Consider the following 21,366-nt stretch of genomic DNA (forward strand, 5'->3'; position numbering starts at 1 on the left):
TTCGATGAACACGGCTGTGAGATCAGGTATTCGAAGATGAACAGATGTTGTTGAATGCATTTTTTTTTTCCCACTCTCAAGTATGTTGATTACTTAAATGAGATGTCCAATAAGATATCTGATGTCAAGAATTTTATTATACAGCTTATATGAGGATTTAAAATTCATCTTTATTCACACCATGTCTATATAACCAGTATATTGGCTTATTTTTACACATATTCTGTTTGGTACCTGCCCCACTCTAGACATGACCATCCCTGCTTGCATGAAATACATAACTACTCATTGTCATTCAGCACAGTATACCCATGCCCATCTTGGATGACCGCAGTCAGTGATAGAAAAATGCTGCTATTCTATTGGCCGCCAGTAGATGGAGATATTTATATTCTTTTATATTGCGACTGCTGCTGAAGACCTATCACACAAGGACTGTCATATACAGATGAGTCAGGAAGGCTGAACTCTGGAGGAGAAAGTGATGGGCCTGTGAGTAAAAGTGTGCAGATGAGTACGCGTGTGTGTGTGTGTGCGTGTGTGTGTGTCTGTTGCTAACTGCTGTGTTCTCTGGAGAGCTCATTAGCGTTGCTACGACCTTGGGGCCTGCAGGACAGGTGTGGCAAACCACTGTTTTTAGACCCACAGGGACCTGCTACATTAGTTTTCTCATTATTCACTGCAGCCCTAACGCTGCATGGACTGTAGAATGAAACCATTGTACTGTACAATGTGTAATAACTGTCATTGCCCCAAGACCCAAAAACAGACTCGGGTAGGGGTAGAGCTATTTTTTTTCTGGCACATGCCTGATAGAATATTCCCTCAAGCCTTGTCTAAGAATGAGATGGTGCACAGACGGTCAGGGAGAATGAAGTGGACAACGACCCGGAACTGGTGCCAAAGCATACCTTGTATTGAGTAAAATAAACCCAATAAAAATCTGATATGACACGCTGCTTCTCATGAGATTTCAGACGTAATGGGCAACAGGAGGAAAACAGGGTCTGTCAGTGTCGGAGAAATGTGCAAAGTCAGCAACATACAGGTTCCATCCCATAAGCCTCACACAGCCCTCACCATGAACACACGTTGGCCTCGGGGATCTCTTCAAGTCATACATGTGATTTCATTTTGCCTACCATGTCAGCAATTCATGCTGTGATGTAACAGCCATCACAAACCAACTGTTCGACATGCACAAAAGAAAAAAACATGTCTGCTCCACATGCAGACATGCATCCTCACTGTGGTTGCATGGGTGCGAATGCTGTGCATATGTGTCGTCCTTCATGCCGCTGCAGACATGTTAAGACCAAGAATGCACCTCGTGTGCCAGGTTTCTCTTCCAGAATATAACAGAATTAGATTGGACCGATGTAAATCTCTGATTTGACTTTTGTTGGTAATGCAGGCATGCACACAACAGGTTACGGTACTCTGCTTTGATAATTCCATTTTTTAAGTGTTTTGGTGTGTCACTTTATACTGCATCATACTGAGAATAAATTGTGTAGGGTCCTATAGATTCAGGCTAGACCCCCTACAGTGGTCTGTCACATTCAATAACACACCAACAGCTAATTTAATGTTTTTTCCCCCTGCACTTATAGACTATATATGCCTCTTGCCCCTCACCCCCAGTGCACCCACCACCAAATGGTATGCACACAGATAGTTCCCTCTTTCACTCCCTCTCAGCCTCTCTCTGTTGTCACAATAGTTCCGTTCTCTATCCTGTGGATCTATGCAGAAGCCCATTCCTTTTTTTGGTTGTAAATACGTTAGTATGCTGAACAATGTATGTCTTTGCGTCCAGGTTTCCTTGTGTATTTTAAGTTGATGTCATGCTGTTACTTTCTTCTTCTTCTTCTTCTAATTATTTTAATTTTATTTTCGAGCGCCTGAAATCATTGATGTTAAAAGAGAATGTGGTGAGGTTTAACCAATAGACTCGTCCTCAGCTTCGCAACTTTATTGTGAAAGGTTGAGGTTCTGTGTGTGTGACAGAGAAAGATTTATGATTATAGAAATGAAAAAGGTTCAAAGTCATATAGAAGTATCATTGCGATTATGATTATTATGATTACTATTATACTACCAGTATATTGTAATATTATAGATGCTTTAGTTCAAGTAACTTCTTTCATTTTTTTACAAACAACTTTGATGAAATGATTTATAAAACAGTCTCACAAGTCATGATCTTTTTGAAAAGTATGAAAACTAATGCTACAATGATTAAAATTGTGTTCTGATGAAAATAAATACAGACATATAATCTGTTCCTCTGTTGTGTTTTTGTATAATGTGAAATGTTTTTGTATTTTTATGTAACAGGCTTTCATAAACTAATAATGGAAGGGTGGACTTTTTTACCTTGAAGATGTGTGTGTGTGTGTGTGTGTGTGTGTGTGTGTGTGTGTGTGTGTGTGTGTGCGTGTGTGTGTGTGTATGAGAGGATGAGTGTCTGTTGCTGACACCTACCCTAGCTAACTGGCAGGTGTCAGCAATGACGCTATCGTGCCCCCCCCCCCTCACAACTTAGGACCTCTAGTTTTTTTTGCCATTGGATTTCATTGTAGCGATGTTGACATGTTGCCTGATCTCAGCAGCTACTTTGTTGAGTAAAATTTTATCATAATCAATAAAACTGATGGCCAAAACTATAAAAGTAAGTAAAAGTAAGCTTTATTAAACCAGAATGACATATTATAATACACATTTAACGGTGACCATACAGGGCCAATCATTTACAAGATCAACACAAAACATATTAACAAAGGCACAATATACAGTAAAATACACAGTAAAAACATAGATAGAAATGCAGACCTGGAGCAATGATTTTACACAAGCCTCACAATGTTGGTTAACATATAAAAGAGTGTCTGAATCAGCAATTTCCACAACCTCTGAACAACCTGTGATGATGACACAGAGAGCAATCTTATGACATTGTCTACAGCTAATGATCCCGAACAATGCTCTCTGCTGGTGCAACAGTGATGTCATGTTCAACAAGGTGATTGTCAGCTGCCCAGGGACAAAAAGTTCAGAAAAAAATTAAAAATTAAATATTTTATAAAAACCACCCACCTGTCAGTATTTAACTCTGACATTAGGAAAAAAACATGTTTCACTGTTGAATAATTAAACCATTTAAATTCAAGTCAAATTAAAGGTATGATATGAATAACATTTCATTTCATTTTTGACATCACAATTTGGTTTTAGTCTTGGTGGTAAAATTGGTGTTTCAGAGGCTGTAATATCTTGACTTTAATAATAGTTCAAATACTACTACTACTAATAATAATAATAATAATGAGAGCACTTTTTAAAACTTAAGTGACAAAGTGATTCACACAACGCAGCTTTTAAAACCAATAAATTATTTAATCTAAATTGTAAAAATTCTAATTCAAATGAAAAAATTGAATAAACGCTAGTCTTTTTCAAACTTCAAAAACCCTGGCTGGATGCTGTATAATGCACCTCTATAGCATTTCCTCTTTGGACACACAATGTCTGGTAAGTGTCCATGTCAGTTCCGGTCAGACTCCATGAACTCTGTTTCTAATGCAGGCTTTCTGTCATAAATGTGAAGTCTCAAAGCACAAGCTGAGGTAACAGTGATGACATAACTATGATATTTTCACAGACTTTAGAAACATCCCTCCACAGCAGACATTGAAAGAAATCCCACTTAGAAGGCCAAACAAAACTCCCAATCACTCAATGATCATATTTTAAGCTTCTGTTCATTGTAATGTTCCATAAGCTCCTTAACAAATCCCCCACATTCTACATCTCTTGTATCCATAAGAGAAAGGCTGTAGTGCAAACACAGCATGCAGTTCCAATTGAAACCACGACATGGCGGTGTCAGCATATTAGAAGGCATGTGAGTACAAAAATAGACCATGAAAAAAAATGTAGACAGCGTAACCACAGGGATCATGAATGAATATGCTATATGGGCATTTATTGACTCAATTTTGTGCTAAACTCGGTGCATCAGCAGAGGGATTCGTTTATACAATATCCAGTGGGCAACTATTACTACATTAAATATTCACCACACTCTTTATTTATTTACGCATCATTCATTCAGCTGTTTATCGAGCATCGCTGGTATTACGGAGTGAGTCACTGAGTTTGCATGATAATGTTTCAAGCCAGACTTTGTTTTGTTGACCCATTAACTGTGTGACCCTGTAAGGATTAAACTATTGTGGGTCAGTGAGATGCTGCCTGAGCTTTATTTGTCATTTGGAATAGGCTCAAAACTCAGTGCTATTGTAATGGTGGATTATAAAACAGGGGAACAATACCAAATTGCATATATTCCACTCTGTGCAGTAGCCCTTCCACTTCGGATTACAGCCCTCATTTCTATTTCAGCTTGTTTTGGGGGATGAGCTCATCTGTCTAATCCTCAACTAGCCCGCCAATCAGACCACATACTGTGAGTGTGCGAATGAAAGGCTGTTTTACAAGCATATTGGCATGCAGTACTGATAGACTAGTAACAGTAGAATAAGGGGTTATAGGTCGGATGCTGATTTTGAAATTAACAGCGATCCTATTAGATATTTATACTTTAAAAATGGGTTGATTTCATGTCAGAAGAACTTGAATGCAGTTGGTCAACTCTGTGCTGGCATATACCCACCAACAGAGGTCAGCATGCAAGCATTAAAGTATATGTAACATCCCTCAGAGATTTAGATTGGTCGCAGTTATTAAAGTGGTGAATGTCTTTTACTGTCAACATGGCCCTATAAAACCAAAAAAAGGTTATGCGGAATGAAATCCTATATATATACACATATATATGTACACATATATATACACATATATATATATATATATATATATATATATATATATATATATATATATATATATATATATATATATATATATATATATATATATATATATATATATGTGGGTGTGTGTTTTTAGGATTTGAATCCCAAACAATCCTTAAATCAAAGCTGAGCTGAGCTTGGCTGAACTGTTATGTTTTTTCCCCCCTTTTTCCACGAACCTTCGTGCTGCCGATTGGTTGTCAGCTAATCCTTCGGAACAGCAATTTGTCAGTTCTGCTGGGCGCTTTGTAAATGTGAGGGAAAAACAGGAATTTATAAATATTTTTACACAAGCTTCAAATCACTCTTTCACTCGTTTTACTTTGTCTCTCGTGGAGGTGTTGCTATATGTTTGTTGTGTAGGCTTGTGAGAAGAGTTGAGAAGAGCCTGGTTTAATAATACAACAAAGTCAAAGCTTCTGAAGTCCTTATGTAACGGTCCCTCGTAACAGTTTTTATGCCAAGTCTCTGGCGCATCCTCCTGCTTTTTTTCCACTTGTATTTGCAGCAGAGTGTGTATAATGTGTGTGTTCAGGTTTTATAACAAGAGGGAGGGGAGGAAAGCAACATTAGGACTACGGGGATTTAAGAAGATGATCTGCCTCAGTGGAAATTCAAGCACATCTGACACAGCAGTGTCACTCACATCATTGCTGACATGGGGAAAGAAAATGAGGCGATTGATTGTTCTCCACTGTTTCTGACCCACCACCATCCGCTTCGGTCACTGTGAAGAACTTAATGGATGAGGCATAAATAAACAGATGCTTAGTTGATTAGATGAGCAGAGTTGCTGCTTACGACAGTATGATTGGCATTGTGGCAAGTGTCAGTCGCAGCCAGACAAGCCCAATTGCGCACGGTTACTGATGAGGTGCATCATCTGTAGGTCTCCCTGGATTTGACGAAAGCAGGAGAGGGAAACCAACACTGGCAGCTAAATGTATAAACCTCTCCAGTCCATTGTTTCTATGTATTACATAATAAAGTAAGATGACAGATATGCATTTAGATGATTCTCAGTCCCACACATGGAGTTTAAACTTGTTCTTTGATCTTATGTGTCTTCTTCTCGACCCTACGGTCACATCGAAACGTTTACGGTGCCTCCAAATTCATGGTACTAGTGGCAAAGAAATAAGGAGAGACCAAGTCCACACGGCATTTTTTGGCTCAGTCAGAAATAAATCATGTGGTAAACAGCAAGGACAGGAAAGACATTTATAGAACAAATCCACTCATAGTTCTTTTTTAGCATAATTACTGTTGCTGTGTGACAAATATTATGACGCACAACATTATATTGGTAAATATGCTTATTTACCCATCTTACTGATCAATTGTACGTCCGTGCATTACAGAGATCCAGGATGTGCAAACAAAGCTTGGCAAAAAATTGGAAAGCAAAAGGTGCCTTGCATTGTATCTGTTGCATTTGTGCCTATGTGCAAATTCTCCTTCTTCTCACATCTGCCACATCTGGAAAACCCCATCATAAAGAGCCTACAGTCCTGTCCTATTTATCATCAGGCAACAACTGGTCTAAGGGCTGGAAATATGTTTCATAACTGAGTCCGTTCAGTTAATATGATGGGATTATCAAAGGATTGCATAAAGTCAATGATAGTCAGTGGCATGATTAATAAGGCAACATGTCATTTGAGGAATCTGATGAATAGCTAGGACATTCATCCTACATGTGGGTGTAGTGTAACTCAGGGGTACGGACGCAGTATGTGTGTGCCTTCTCTCAACACACATTTTCCTGTAAATATCAAAATGAGGGTTGTGCACCAACTTGCACAAATGAAATGTCTCCCTGTAACCCACATATTTACGAAATGACATGCAAATCATCATATGTTTATCTCACCCTGTTTCTATGCGCTGCAACTGTGAAGTAAGATTAGGTCTCAGAAATGGATGAGCGATCGGATGGATGGATGGACAGCGACAGATATTTAATACATCTGAGAATGAACAGTTTCAGTTTCAACCAATAGTACAGACATTGCACTCATAAGACTGTGTGCCTCCTGAGATTTAGGATCCTCAAAGCTCCGTCCAATTGCTGAGATGTTATAGCTCCACCTAAATCTCTCGCTGTCTTACTTTGTTCTTACAAATGCATCAACATGTGAAAAAACCATCAAATGAAACAATCGTCCTGAAAATAATGGCTGCTCAGTCATATACGTTTATCATTCATTTGTCTATGACTTCCTTTCAGCATAACCATCCATCCCAAAAAACCTTCACACACACAGTAAACATAAACACTTTATTTGACACACGGTTGACAACAGGGCCATATGAACCCACAGAGCAAGACCACTGAATCACATTCTGTGGTGCTCTTTGAAGTGTCTCTTTACTTTTCCTTGCTAAAGTGCTCATCAATGAACAAGACGTTTTAACATTGACATACAGCTGCAGTTAATTTTGTAATTAAGTGTTAGAGCTAAGCCAGTGTGCACGCCTTGCACAGTCACCGACGAGGTCACGGGCCACACAGATGGGACGGACAAAAGATTTACAAGTTAGTGGGTAATGGGGTAAAGCATTGTCGTCTGTCTAGCTCTCTACTGCTGGATGGCTAGTTTTATTGTCTAATCCCATACACACGCACACACACACACACATGCATGTGAGCAGACACACATCGCCATGCCAAAGTAATAAGCAGTTTTTAGTTGTCTTAATTGGAGTCGAGGGATTAAATTCACTGACACACATACTCAACTGTTTCTATCTCTCCTACACGCACACATGTATGCGCGCATTACCGCATGCACATGCATACGCAGGTCACATAGAGCATCAGTTATTAGACCCACTGATAGCATCTGTTTCTAATGCCATCTGCCACAGACATCAGCTGACTGTCTGATGATGGGCTGACTAGGTCTCCAATAAATAGGCTAGAGGCTATTACGGTGAGCCTTGCGTAATGTTGTGTCCGCCGTGCAGAATAATATGAATGCACATTTGTTATTTTTTGTTTGTTTAAATCAAGATACAACACTGCTAACGGTTGTGATCTTGACAACTTGTAAGCTGGTTCCTAAAGGCCCAGCCCCCAATATATGGATGGGTATCCAAGCGACATTGTCTTTGGAAAACGTTTGCCATGTCGGCAGGAAACGTGCAGCTGTTAATAATAAAATGAATGATGGATGAATTCCATGAAACTGCTTCAGTTTAATTGAAAAATTGTTTCGAAAACAGGGCCATATGATTAGCTATTCACAACTAGCAATCATATAAGAGCTCTGAAAAACGTCCGGATGGGAAATTATTCCGAGGCTCTGGTAATTGAAGTTTGAATACCTTGACGTCAAGAGCAAAATGTCGCAACCATTTCAGTTATTGAAATGGAGGGGAAAAAAGGATGATCGTTGCTGTAATAATGCTCCAGAGCGGTAAATCATATATAATCAACTGTGCTGCAGTCACTGCAGTGTCTTTTTGCGTCCAACGCTTCCAACCATGCTTGACTTCCTAGTTTGTATTTAATTCTCGAACTACCTAATAATAATAAGTAAGAAACTTGATGTTAAGCATCTTTTATCATACGCAGTAGATGTGATTCTGAATAGCAGAGAGCTCTAAATATATGCAGGTGTTCATTAGGCGTGCAGGCTATACAGTGTGTCTGCCCAGCGACACACCAAAGGGACGGCTGGCTCAGAAGTAATCAGTGACTGTGGCCTCAGTGGAAATGGTTCAAACAATGAAACGCATATTGTAAATAACACACCAAGAGCGTTGGTAACCATCAAATGAAACAATCGTCCTGAAAGTAATGGCTGCTCAGTCATATACGTTTATCATTCATTTGTCTATGACTTCCTTTCAGCATAACCATCCACCCCAAAAAACCTTCAGACACACAGTAAACATAAACACTTTATTTGACACACGGTTGACAAGAGGATATCAACCAAATCACAAGGGGTGACACGTCTGATCCTGATAAACTCATCAGCAAAGGTTGAACCTTCACCTTAAGTTGAGTCATGAAAGGCATGCAGGAAAGTGTGAGTGTGACTTAGAATAATAGACACATTATGTAGAGCAAAGAAAACCTAAAAATTCCCTTCTGTACATCTAAAGTTCTTGATATTTCCATGTATCTCCTCATGATGTATCCTCCGGTAGGGTGTCACCCATGAATATTTCACATGATTATGGAGCTTGAAAAATATTGCATATTGATAAATAGGTACTGTTCCTAAGAGGATAGAAATGTGTTGCTTTTGTCAACATTTTGTGTTCCATCCATTACCCATTTGTTTTTCCATTACCAACTGCTGCTCAGTCAATCAATATCAGTGGACATGAGGAAGCATCATTTGTAATCATCACCAACATTTTTCCTGCATGGCAATACAATTAACAAGGAGAATAAAAGATTGCTGGTGTGATGCATAATGCTGAAAACAAATATGAAGAGTATTGAATCATACACAACAGTTTTAATGATATTCTAAATTATAAAAATGACGAATTCAGAAACCGTTCAAACCAACTGTCTAAGTTATATTGTATCTTATGCTCTAGTATACGCAGATGCTATTCGCGCCCATAGAAGCCAACATAACTATTTGATCCTGGGCGGAATAGGCAATGTGGCTATTTCCACATGGCAGAGACAAGCACCCAGGAATCTGTATAGCTAGCAATGCTGTTTGCACACATTAGATAATGAATGTGTCAATGTAGGCAACAGCAGGCTATTTTCATGATAGCGTTTCTCAAAATACAACCGTTACAAATTAGTCACAAACTATTTCATACACACAAATATAAATTCAATTTTTAGAGGTTGGATAAAAGATAATATTATTGTTATCAATATCTGCCTGCATCTGATAAGATGGAGGATGTAGCAATACTTCACTTCTCCGCATTCCAAATATAGTAACTTCCGTTTATTGGTTCCGAAAAACAACAACATGGAGACGGCCATAATTCAAGATGGCGACAGTAAAATTGCTGAACTCAAGGCTTTAAAACAGCAGTCCACAAACCGATGGGTTACGTCACGATGACTATGTCCACTTCTTCTATACGGTCTATGGTAACAACAGAATGTTCAACTGAAAAAACTAAAATGAAATGAAATCAAACACAGCGATGGATACCGTAAACCTGGTTATTCAGAACAGAATCAGAATCATTCTGCTTCACTAAAGTCAAGTGGAATGGCAGTGAAGCATTAGTGCATATACTTATAGCATATACTTTGATACTGTCAATGCATTTTTACATATTTTACATATTAAACTTTAAAGGAATGCCTTGAACATGTAGTTATATTGGGATATGCACCATTGTTCAGCAATAGCATTTTGCAGCACTCATACACGGTTATTACACAGAAACTAGTGTTGCAGTTAACATTTCACACATCATTTGTAAGGTATTACCTTCAAACAAAAGGGCACATAAGGGAGGATGAATTTCAGCATTACAATATGGCAAATACCAATTTTCACTTTCAAAAATGTCCATGTGATTTTGAAGGTAATACGCTGATAGCAGCCTATATTGTGAAAATATCAACCCATATTACCTCATTATTATTAGGTTATTAGGTTAGCCATATCATGTCTAAAATATTACTTTTCTATTATGCTATGAATGGACTTGTAGTTGTTCATTCACACCCATTCATACACCGCAGGCATAGCCTGCAGGAGCTCGAGGAGATCGAACAGCCAATCCTCTGATTGAACAGCCTCCCCAAACTGTTACTAAACAGTTACTAAACACAGCCTCCCCAAACTGTTACTAAACAGTTACTAAACACAGCCTCCCCAAACTGTTACAAAACTGTTACTAAACACAGCCTCCCCAAACTGTTACTAAACAGTTACTAAACACAGCCTCCCCAAACTGTTACAAAACTGTTACTAAACACAGCCTCCCCAAACTGTTACTAAACAGTTACTAAACACAGCCTCCCCAAACTGTTACTAAACAGTTACTAAACACAGCCCCCCCAAACTGTTACTAAACTGTTACTAAACACAGCCCCCCCAAACTGTTACTAAACTGTTACTAAACACAGCCTCCCCAAACTGTTACTAAACAGTTACTAAACACAGCCTCCCCAAACTGTTACTAAACAGTTACTAAACACAGCCCCCCCAAACTGTTACTAAACTGTTACTAAACACAGCCCCCCCAAACTGTTACTAAACTGTTACTAAACACAGCCTCCCCAAACTGTTACTAAACAGTTACTAAACACAGCCTCCCCAAACTGTTACTAAACAGTTACTAAACACAGCCCCCCCAAACTGTTACTAAACTGTTACTAAACACAGCCTCCCCAAACTGTTACTAAACAGTTACTAAACACAGCCTCCCCAAACTGTTACTAAACAGTTACTAAACACAGCCTCCCCAAACTGTTACTAAACAGTTTTGCCTTGTTGCTATATTCGAACGTGTCTTCCCATTATTATCCTTTGTTTTTGGCCACTTATTAATCTGTTCCATAAATCTCAGTCCAATATTACCCAGATATAGACATTAATAATAACCTATTTCCTGGTTATTACTTGTTATTATTATCACCATGTTATTTCTGAGTGTTACTGTCTTTTCTGCGAAGAGAGCCCAAAAGAGAGCACAGGAAGAATCTGAATGATTTCTATTACTGCACATTAACCGTACCAATTGCTTGATTTGCCAGTCAGTTGAAAGTGAAGGTGTTGAGGTCAAGACGACCTGTCGACATCTCTGGCTGATGAATTTCTCTTCAGCTTCTGAGAATCTCAATTATCTTTTCTTATAATAAGACAAATAACAGTCTCTCTTGCTCTCTTGTACTCACTCTTTTGTGTAATATTATGAGATGTCAGTCTCATTCTGTTCATTTGTGGACTTCCACTTTTTGTGCATACGAGCACAGAAAGTGTGATGTGTGTGATGGTGACTGTTATCCAAAGGACACAGTGGGTAAAACCTCCTGGACGTGTTCCTACTTCTTCTGCTCGCTGTATTGAGCCACCAGTTAAGCCCTCCCAGATCAGTGCGTCAACAAGGGATTCAAGTCAGATAAGCTGCTGTGGGTGGACGCTTACCCCTCAAGGCTGAGCGTTGTCTATGTCACACACTTTTCCACTGAAAATGATGAAACTTTAGTACTTGTCCAGTTCCTATCATACACAGTCTGTCACACACTGTGACCATCAGTGTTTTCCATCAGAGAGGCAGATGAGAGGTCCCAAGGCCAGGCTACTGTTATGTGATGGGTGGTCAACAGAAGGCACAGACTGTGTTACAGTAAGTCTCCATGGCATGTGTCGAGATCACCTGGGAAACTACAAATATTGATGTCCTTGTAAACTCAATATACCATTTTTTTTAAAGCAAACCAAAATGTTTAAACCCAACAGATTCAACAAGGACACCAGTCAGTAGCAAATAGAGGATTTCCTCCCAAGAATACAACATTAGCAGGAACACAGAAAACACAGAACATAGAACACAGGAACACAGAAAACAATCTGAATCGATTAATACTTTCATCACATGGCGAAAATAACTGCTGTTTGTGAAACCACTATCACATACACTATACAGTACAGTAAAGATGTGAAATAGAACTGATATTATTTGATATTTGATATTGATTCACAAGGCGTCCTTTAGTATCTGTATGAGACATACCGGGATTTCCTTAAACCCATCTGCAGCAATATTAGGTGCTGATTTGAGATTTTACAACAAGAGACACAGTCCACGTAAAGTTAAGAAGGGGTGTATGAATGGGTCAAACACACACATGACTTTCTTAACCATAATTTAGACAAAGCAACTTAAAACAAAGCAAATTCAAGCACAGCATTGAGCACACATTCCACCACAGTAGCTGAGCATCAGCTGGAGTCTGATGTGAGGACCTACTAGTGTCTTCCTCTCTAAATGTGTGAATAATCTTAGATTTGAAACATGGCCTGCTTTCTTTGATTAAGACAATGTAACATGGCTAGATGCATAAATAAGAGACTCGAGCGACCGCTACATTATGCAAAGCGAGGGTCATATGACAGACGGTCATATGACAAACTTTAATTTGAGCACCAAACAAACCAAACAGGAGTCCTGAGCTCTGTCCTGCGGTTTGCCCGTCAAGTTCAGCTTGATCCGGGATGTCATGATGGAGATCTCGATTATCTAAACCAAATTTCATTGCAATGCATGAAAACAGTTCAAGATATTGCAAACACATTTTCAACCTCATGGTAGTGCTATACGATTAGTCTGGAGATCAACAGAGTATGTAGTGTGTTGGTGTGGTATGATCAGATTTGATTGACAGTGCCCAGGAAACATCGGCAAAACACCCCCACATTGTTCATCATATTTTAATTCAAATATTGCCAAAACCAGATTGGTTACCAGAAAGGCATTATGTCATCTTTTCCCAACTGAGTCCTTCATACTCAACCAGTGAGAAAAACACAAACAACACAAAAAATACAGAAAAACTTGAATGTGAAATGCAAGACCTTTGGTAGAAATGTGTCTGTACATGTTGAACGCCATCATTAATAAGAGACTGATTGAGAAGATGTGTTTTCATTGCCTTTAAAGTGTCCTTCATTTAGATTCCAATACTGTCTGTATTGATAGTAGAGTGAAGCTTCAGCCTGATAATAAAATCAAGTGAATAGTCAGACAGGCTAAAGAATAGAAGCAGGAAGTGAGGTCAAATGGGTCAGAATGGAAATTGCTCTAAAAGAAACAAAGAGGAGATAGAAAGATGACAGTCAAAGACACTTTCTTCATCTTCACTGGGGGCATCGTTCTTGCTGCTTTTTCATGAGCGCTCTGTCTAGCACTGATGCTACTTCCAGCGAGAGGCACTGAGAGGAAGCCATGCAATTAGCGCGGATAGATTTGATTACCTGAGTTGTCATCCTGACTGTAAAAAGCAGCCTAGTCGTCCACACCTCTCAGACCATGAGGAAAGAGGTCGAGGAGATGAGGAGCGGTAAGGCTAATTGAAGGTCGATGAGATCATTCACGAGGCAGAAAGCACATATTAATGTTTTAATAAAACAGGATACCGTGACTCTGCCCTCATGCCTGTGACATTCATGGCTGGTAGTTGCTGTTACAGACTGATTTCATTTATCAGGCGAGTTCGTAAAGCATTATGAGCCGCTTATTTTTGCATTTAAACAACCTTTACTCATTTTCTGAATCATATATTTGGAACTGCAAAGTTTTTATGGTGAGTTTGGATCATTTTTCTGACACCAGGTACTGTAATAGAAACATCTAAGAGTGTTTGCAGATGTTCTCTGTTTGTATAAATGCGTTCCAGAGCGCTCGCTTGTGTATTACCTGAGTTTATTGTATCGCATTTGTTTGCTCAGTGCTGAATTAACTACTGATTTCCCGATGGTAGAAACGGTCACACTCTTTGATTAACATGTTAGAATTCAGCTCTGTCGTTGCCATTTACCAGCATCCCTGGCTGACGGAGAAGATCCTGAACACAATTCTCATTTCTCCCTCTGCCTTTCCGTTCTAACTTCAGACTACACCAGTCATCATTAGGGAACGAAGTACAGGTGACATCAGTAATTACCTTGAACTATTTTGATGAGATGAATTTCCTACTAAAATTAGGATTCCTGTGTCTGCAATTTGCTATTCAGCTATTTTGGTGTGTGCGCCTTTCTGGGCAGTAATTAATTACCTGTCAGGTTATTAACTGGCTGGTATTCGCTATATCAAATTATCTAGAAGAAGAGTCAAAGTTCAATTTATCATCTTTTAACCTTAAAGTTTGGCTTATTTAATAAGGAGCTTGACCCCGTCTTAAGTGGTCTAACACAGACACCGGAAATTAAATAACAAATGAATCTGCTCAGCCCAATATTGTTTGAGCTATGAAGATCCAAAGCAAAGTTGATATGCCTTATTCCACATAGTAGGGAATGTTTGCCTTTTACAGTATCCCCTCAACATGATCCATTTCATCTGAAGTTTAGAAAAAAATGACAAAGCCGCTGCTTAGAGTGTGAATGCACAACCCACCTAATTACAGACACAATTCACAAAGGTCCAGTCTAATGGTCTGAATGTATTTTGATGGGCGTGTGAGGATATAAGGGACTTCAATGCATTGAAAGCATATGTGAATGGACAAAAACATCTTCACCACCAGCAAATACAAGACAAAACACGTGTAAATACAGAAATCAAACAAAAAACAGAACAGTTCCAACACAAAAGAAGCTGCTTCTTATATCTGTGTATTTGGTGCAGCTGAAAGAAAATCAACTATGAAACCATCTGTAAATGAAACGGAAACCACCTGAAACTGATAAATATCATTGTTTCCCAAGAACAGATCATGTAATTCATTGTAATTCAACATAAGGCTACACACGTTATAATTGACATATACAGTAAACCATACACACAAAGGTTGGACAGGATAAACGGACACAATCATTTTCCAGTTGTAATTTGCTTGAACAAATGAGGGAATTCATTTCTCTCTCATGGCTACTGAACATAATTCCTGTTGGTCCTAATAAATGCAGCATTACCATTTAAATGATGAATTAAAATAAATTCAAATTGAAGATATGGATTTTATGAATTGAAATGCAAATTAAACAGACTACAAAATTATTTCTTTGATTGGTAATTTATTATTTACTCACAGTAACACCGTTGAGAGTTGCAGTGTCACCATCCATTTGCCTGGTGACCTCAACGTGGCCAGTAAACCTATTGAATGTCCCAATAATCAGCCTTTCCATCACATCACGTCTCTAATCTAATGCTCTTTACGCTTTCCCCTGTGGAGATATCCTGTTAGCATGTTGAAACAACCTAAAGGTCATCCGTCTGTCTCACTGGCAGGTCTAAAGCCCTCCCTTCCCTGAACCACCTTACGATCCGCTGCCTTAATAAGCCTCAGATGCCACTCCTAAAATCAGGCGACAGCACATATTTCAGAGTAAGATTTGAGTATTGTTGATCCAAATTGCACCTCTCTGGCTCAATAAGTTCTGATATTCCTCATGTGGTATGTCTGTTTCTTCAAGACTATAGACCACATTTGTAATTCATTTATTTTCTAGAGCTTAGTAATTAAAATCATAATACAAGAGTCAGCTTGAGTTGTGATTGTAATAACATTGCGTTACAGCGTCACTTTGCATTTGTTCCAGAATTAATTTTAGAAGAGAAATTGTCAAATTCCTCAAACAGCCTGAATTTGTAAATTAACATAATTGGAGTATATCCATGTTCTACACAGGAAATGGCAATGGTTCCATAATGGATTTTAAAGTAGTAGGTTTGGAAAGTAAGATAGCTTGGTCTTCTCCTATCGGCTTTTAGCCATGTGGAAGTAATATCCACGCTGAGCTCCATCAAGTCGATGGAATTGCTGTACGCTGCATTAAAACTCACTCTTGTCTGCATTTACACGGCTCTTTGAAGTGCTCTTTCCATTTTTCCATCCTGTCTTTCAATGTGACAATTAGGTAAGAGGAGATGGAGTCACGAAACAATACCCCCTTTATGCCCCTGTTTTCATTTACACCTCATGCAGTCAGCTTCCCCTCCCTGACTTCCTCTCTGTTCTTCTCACCTGAAGTTAATAAGTATGACGGACATGTTAGTTCATTTGTCACACGCCTGAGTATAGATGAAAACTAAATGGAGACAAAAACATGCACGCATCAAAGTCACTTCCAACTGAAGTCATATCGTTTCGCAATGTAAATTGTCATACTTTCAGTCTTACCATTTCTTAATTAACCTCCTTGGACAAGTTATTTTCTGCCCCATGTCTGCAGTGGCTAGTCGGAGCAAACATTAAAGCAGTGGATGGAGCTCAAATAGATTATTATCATAATAACAGGGGCTGAAAAGGAATTTGAAAGGAATAGCAGATATTAATAGACGTGCTATTATTTGTACCAAATCAGTTTTTTTTACATCTGATAAGAAACTTGCATCCCAGTGAAAAATATCTCTTTTCTCTCTTTTGATCACAGAGTTAGTTGCTAAGTTACTGAAATTGACTGATGAAATGTTCCAATCAAAAGCAAGTCGACTGAAAGAGAGACTCCCCAAAATGCTTTGTGTTTGTCTTTTTATTATTTATTCTCTTGTAATCCTTTGTCTAAACTGTTGGCTGCTGTGTTGCAGTGATGCGAGTCATTGTGTTGCTCTGCATGTCTGTCTTTCTGCATGGCGGCCTGACCGCATGCTACATCAGCGTGACTATAATGCCTGTTTGCCTGCTTGTATATCAGATATAACCAACCTGTCGTTCAAACTCTCGTGGTCAATTTCAACACTAATTTCAACACTTCTTGGTTACAAACACAAAAGTGAATGCGCAAACATTCCTGGATCTGATGGCACTGCTTTTTCAAGGAATTATTATAAAGGTCAGATTGTATCTCACTATTAACCTTTAATACACCATACATCATATTATATTACATTGTATTTTATATAATGTATCATTCCCTTGCATTCGTTCCTGATCTAAAATGTCACTTCACAGCAACAACATGCAAAACGCTCTCTGTCCGATCAGGCCTTCAATGTGCACTCGCATTCTCATGTCCAAACAGAAAAGGGCCCTCGACTGTTGCAACAAAGATTGAAGCACACTATTGTATAAATAGGCTTTGTGCGCTGTAATGTGTACATTCCCCATGACCAGAACTAGGATGCAGGGGTGTCCACATAGTTGCCTTACATTTCTTTAGCCATATAAACACCGATGTAGAATTATGACATTGTGTTTGTGAAAACATACATAGTGCGATGAGAACATTTTATGTGCCATGCATCAACAGTATTCATCTGCTCATACTCTATTCAGTTGCATTCAGGTCTTAGAAATTAACCCTCACCTACAGAAAATCAGAACATCACAGACCTGTACAGTCTGAGGCCCTCAGACAGAAACCTGTTGAATGTTCCCAGGTCAAGGTGTACTGTATGAACCAAACTTTGCTTTGCTTGGCACCTCGACTCAGGAACAATTTGCCAGATTAAATCAAATTTTCTAAATCAGTATCCTTTTTTTAAATTGTTTCTGAACATGTATTTTTACGTTTTCATGTTGTGTCATGTTCATGTTGGTATTGCTGTGCATGTAGGCCAGGGGTCACTAATAGGCAGACCACGGTCCTGAGTCCGTTTTTTAAACCGAAATTTTGACGGAGCGCTTCTATTTTAACCGGCGCAGCTTTTTCAGCCTTTATGGCACTCGTTCAACGGTCCAGGAAACACAACGACCAATTACATGCGTTACGAATCGCATCACGTGATGCTGATCAGCCAATCAAATACGTGTATTCCGATAAGCTTCCCGACTCGAGTGAGATATACAAACACAGGGGAGACGGGGCGAGAGACCGAATAGTCGGAGAATAATACGTGAGTCAGAAGTTATTTCACATGACGTTCTCCAAAATCAGAAATGTGGTCAGCGAGACCAAAGCCAAGAATGGACAGACTCTTAAATGTTAATTCTTCCCACGGGCAGTTTAAAACATGTCTGTCTCATATGTTCAGAGACCGTGGCGATTATATAAAACGGTAATATAAAGCACCACAAAGAGACAAAGCACACATCTACTTGATAATGTATCAAATCTGAACTGAAGGCACAAAAATAAAGCTAAGAGCCCAAAATGATTGATCAATTAGAATGCTAACACATGAATTCACTGCCCAACAATGATAAACAGAGAGGAGAATGAGGCTGAAACAAGTGGCACACAATTTTCTCTTTTTAGAAGATGACAAGATGGCTGTATTGATTTTGTAATTTATTCTTAATTGCATCCCTTATTTTACTTGAAAACGAGAGAATAACATTTGTTATTATTAGATCATGTGTTATTTATAATTCATCCAGTTCAATTTGAAAACCAATAATAAATATTGTCGAGATATTATTCAATTGAACTTTCTTTATTTAATTTGACAGTCAGTTGTTGACTACATACAGACATTAATACAACTGTATGGAACTAAATCATGGACCTCGTTGGATTTTAATTGAATTCTCCTGATGTAGGTTGTTATATGTATGTTTATGTACTGATGTAACATGTATATTTGTATGACTTGATCTACATTTTGTGTGACCCATCAAATATGATTGACTGATCTCCCTTTGTGCATTTGTTTCTGTTTTCCTTGCACTTTGTAACACCTCATACAAGTGCTATATAAATAAACGTTGATATTACATCAATATAATGTATGTCCCTGTGCATTCACAGAGACAAACACCTCCAACTCCCAAAAGGCGAGCGTTCAGGCACTCTGTAACCTTCCATTGTTGGGCTGAGGTGATGACTGGAGGATGTGAAGCAGGAAATTGCCATCATTGGTAATTGCTCCCGGAAATCTACTGGCTTTAGGTAATTGATGACATCGGTAGTTAATGGTCCAAGGAGAGGTAGATACATTTTTTTTCGTGTCTCTTTTAGTTGAGGAAAGTAGCTGCTGCGTAGGAAGCCAGCTATAAAAAAAAATACAACACTTTACCTTTTTGAGTCTAAGTGTTTTATTTTTGTACAAGTCAAACTGTCTCAGTGAGAGCAGCAGGCAAGCTAAATGTAATTCTATTCTCTAGGGGCTGAAAGGATTTGTGTCATTATTGACAGGTGATGAAATCCTTTTAAGTCCACATTGATTTCTGGGCCAGATGCTCGTCCATACATGAATTAGCAGGCAGTGCTTCTCCTTGTCAGAGTCGCTGTATTGATGGCGAGTACATCCTTCATCAATAGTCCTCCATTAAACACCTCATTGATTTATTTTCGTTTCCAGTGAGCACCTTTTCCCGCACACACTGTTATCCATTACAATTAAACAGCTGCCAACTCGACAGCAATCGTGTTATCACGGTCAAGCTAATCAGCGCATGCTGAGCTCTCATGCATGAAGTCTTTCATTACTGCGTGTGATGGAATGCTCTTGTTACAGCTTTGTGTATGTTTTACTGTACATTAAGGCCAAGTGGTTATTTTAGGAGTGAAGGATAAAGATTTATTTAGAATTTAAGTGCTGTTGGTGTTTTGAGAGACAATACAGGAGCTATGTAAAGAGTAACTAAGCCAACATTAAATTTATTTTTGATTCCATTAAGACCACTAGCAAGCAACACTGCCAACTAAGCAAGAGAATGAGTTTGTGGCATCGCCTGTGCACTTTGCCTTCTAGAGTTTCAGCATGGCCTTAAGGCTGTAAGTGCTCACAGGAGCTGAAACGGAGAGATGATGCCTGATAACTGTGTTGCTCTTCTGTTTCCACTGAAATGGTCAGTGAAGAAGATTCAAATTCATGAAAAGCACCCGAAGAAAAGTGACTTATATTTGCAGTAGAGTGTCAAAGAATACACAAGGAGAGGTATAATTTGACTTTATTAGAATTACATAACATTACACACAAAAGCAAAGTACAGCCAGCTCTTTTGTCACATACACATTTATAACTGTGTGTGTGAGAGAGAGACAGAGGAAGAAAGCAAAACACACAAAATGTGTATATGTTAGACATGAGGAAAACCAACTTCGTAAGCCTTAAATCTTAAAGATCACACCAGACAAATGGTGCACGATCTGCCTCCACTTTATAAATATGGCTTCTTCTCTGACACACACACACACACACACACACACACACTTTCCATACTTAAAATACACAAACGTTATCCAGATGATCCTCATGCTGACAGATAGCACATCCCTCCGGTCTGCTACGTCAGGAACAACGAATAGTGGCTGTAATGACAATCATAATAGCAATGAATCTGCCGTGTCATAAGGGAGGTAGACCTGTTGAAGCTCCTCCATGAGCATAAAACAGAACGGAACACTTCACATTCCAAACCACAAGTCAACATCTAAGGCCTTATAGCGTCACAGCAGCACAAACATACCGGTACTTGTTAGGATAACAGTGTGGACAGCAGCCAAGAAGACCACATCAACTATTTTTCACATTGTTTTCTCAAAGTTGTCACTGTTGTCACAGAAAGAACAATATATAGTCACAGAAAGCTCTGTCCATGTCTTCACCATGGATGGGGAAACAAGGCTGCCATAATGCTTTCATCTCCAGCTCTTGTTTTACCTCAAACAAAAAGTGGATCATGTCGTAAATGCATGAGGGACACACACATGCACACACCTACATACAGAAACTGTACACTCAAAACACACTTAAGGCAATGGTGGCCTGGCAACCATTCGAGTGGATCTAAATGTGGCCCTGTATGCTTCCCTAACCCTTCAACCCTGTTCATCACATATATGAGCCCGCGGCCTGTACAAGCTGCTAGGAAACACGGAGCACTACTACAAATCACTGAAACACAAGATCAGCTCTTTCCTTGACAGAACATCACGATATACGAGAGAATACTTCACATTAATATGTCATACAATTGATATAT

Source organism: Melanostigma gelatinosum (genome assembly GCF_949748355.1).
Source record: "Melanostigma gelatinosum genome assembly, chromosome: 10".
Classification (NCBI taxonomy): Eukaryota; Metazoa; Chordata; class Actinopteri; order Perciformes; family Zoarcidae; genus Melanostigma; species Melanostigma gelatinosum.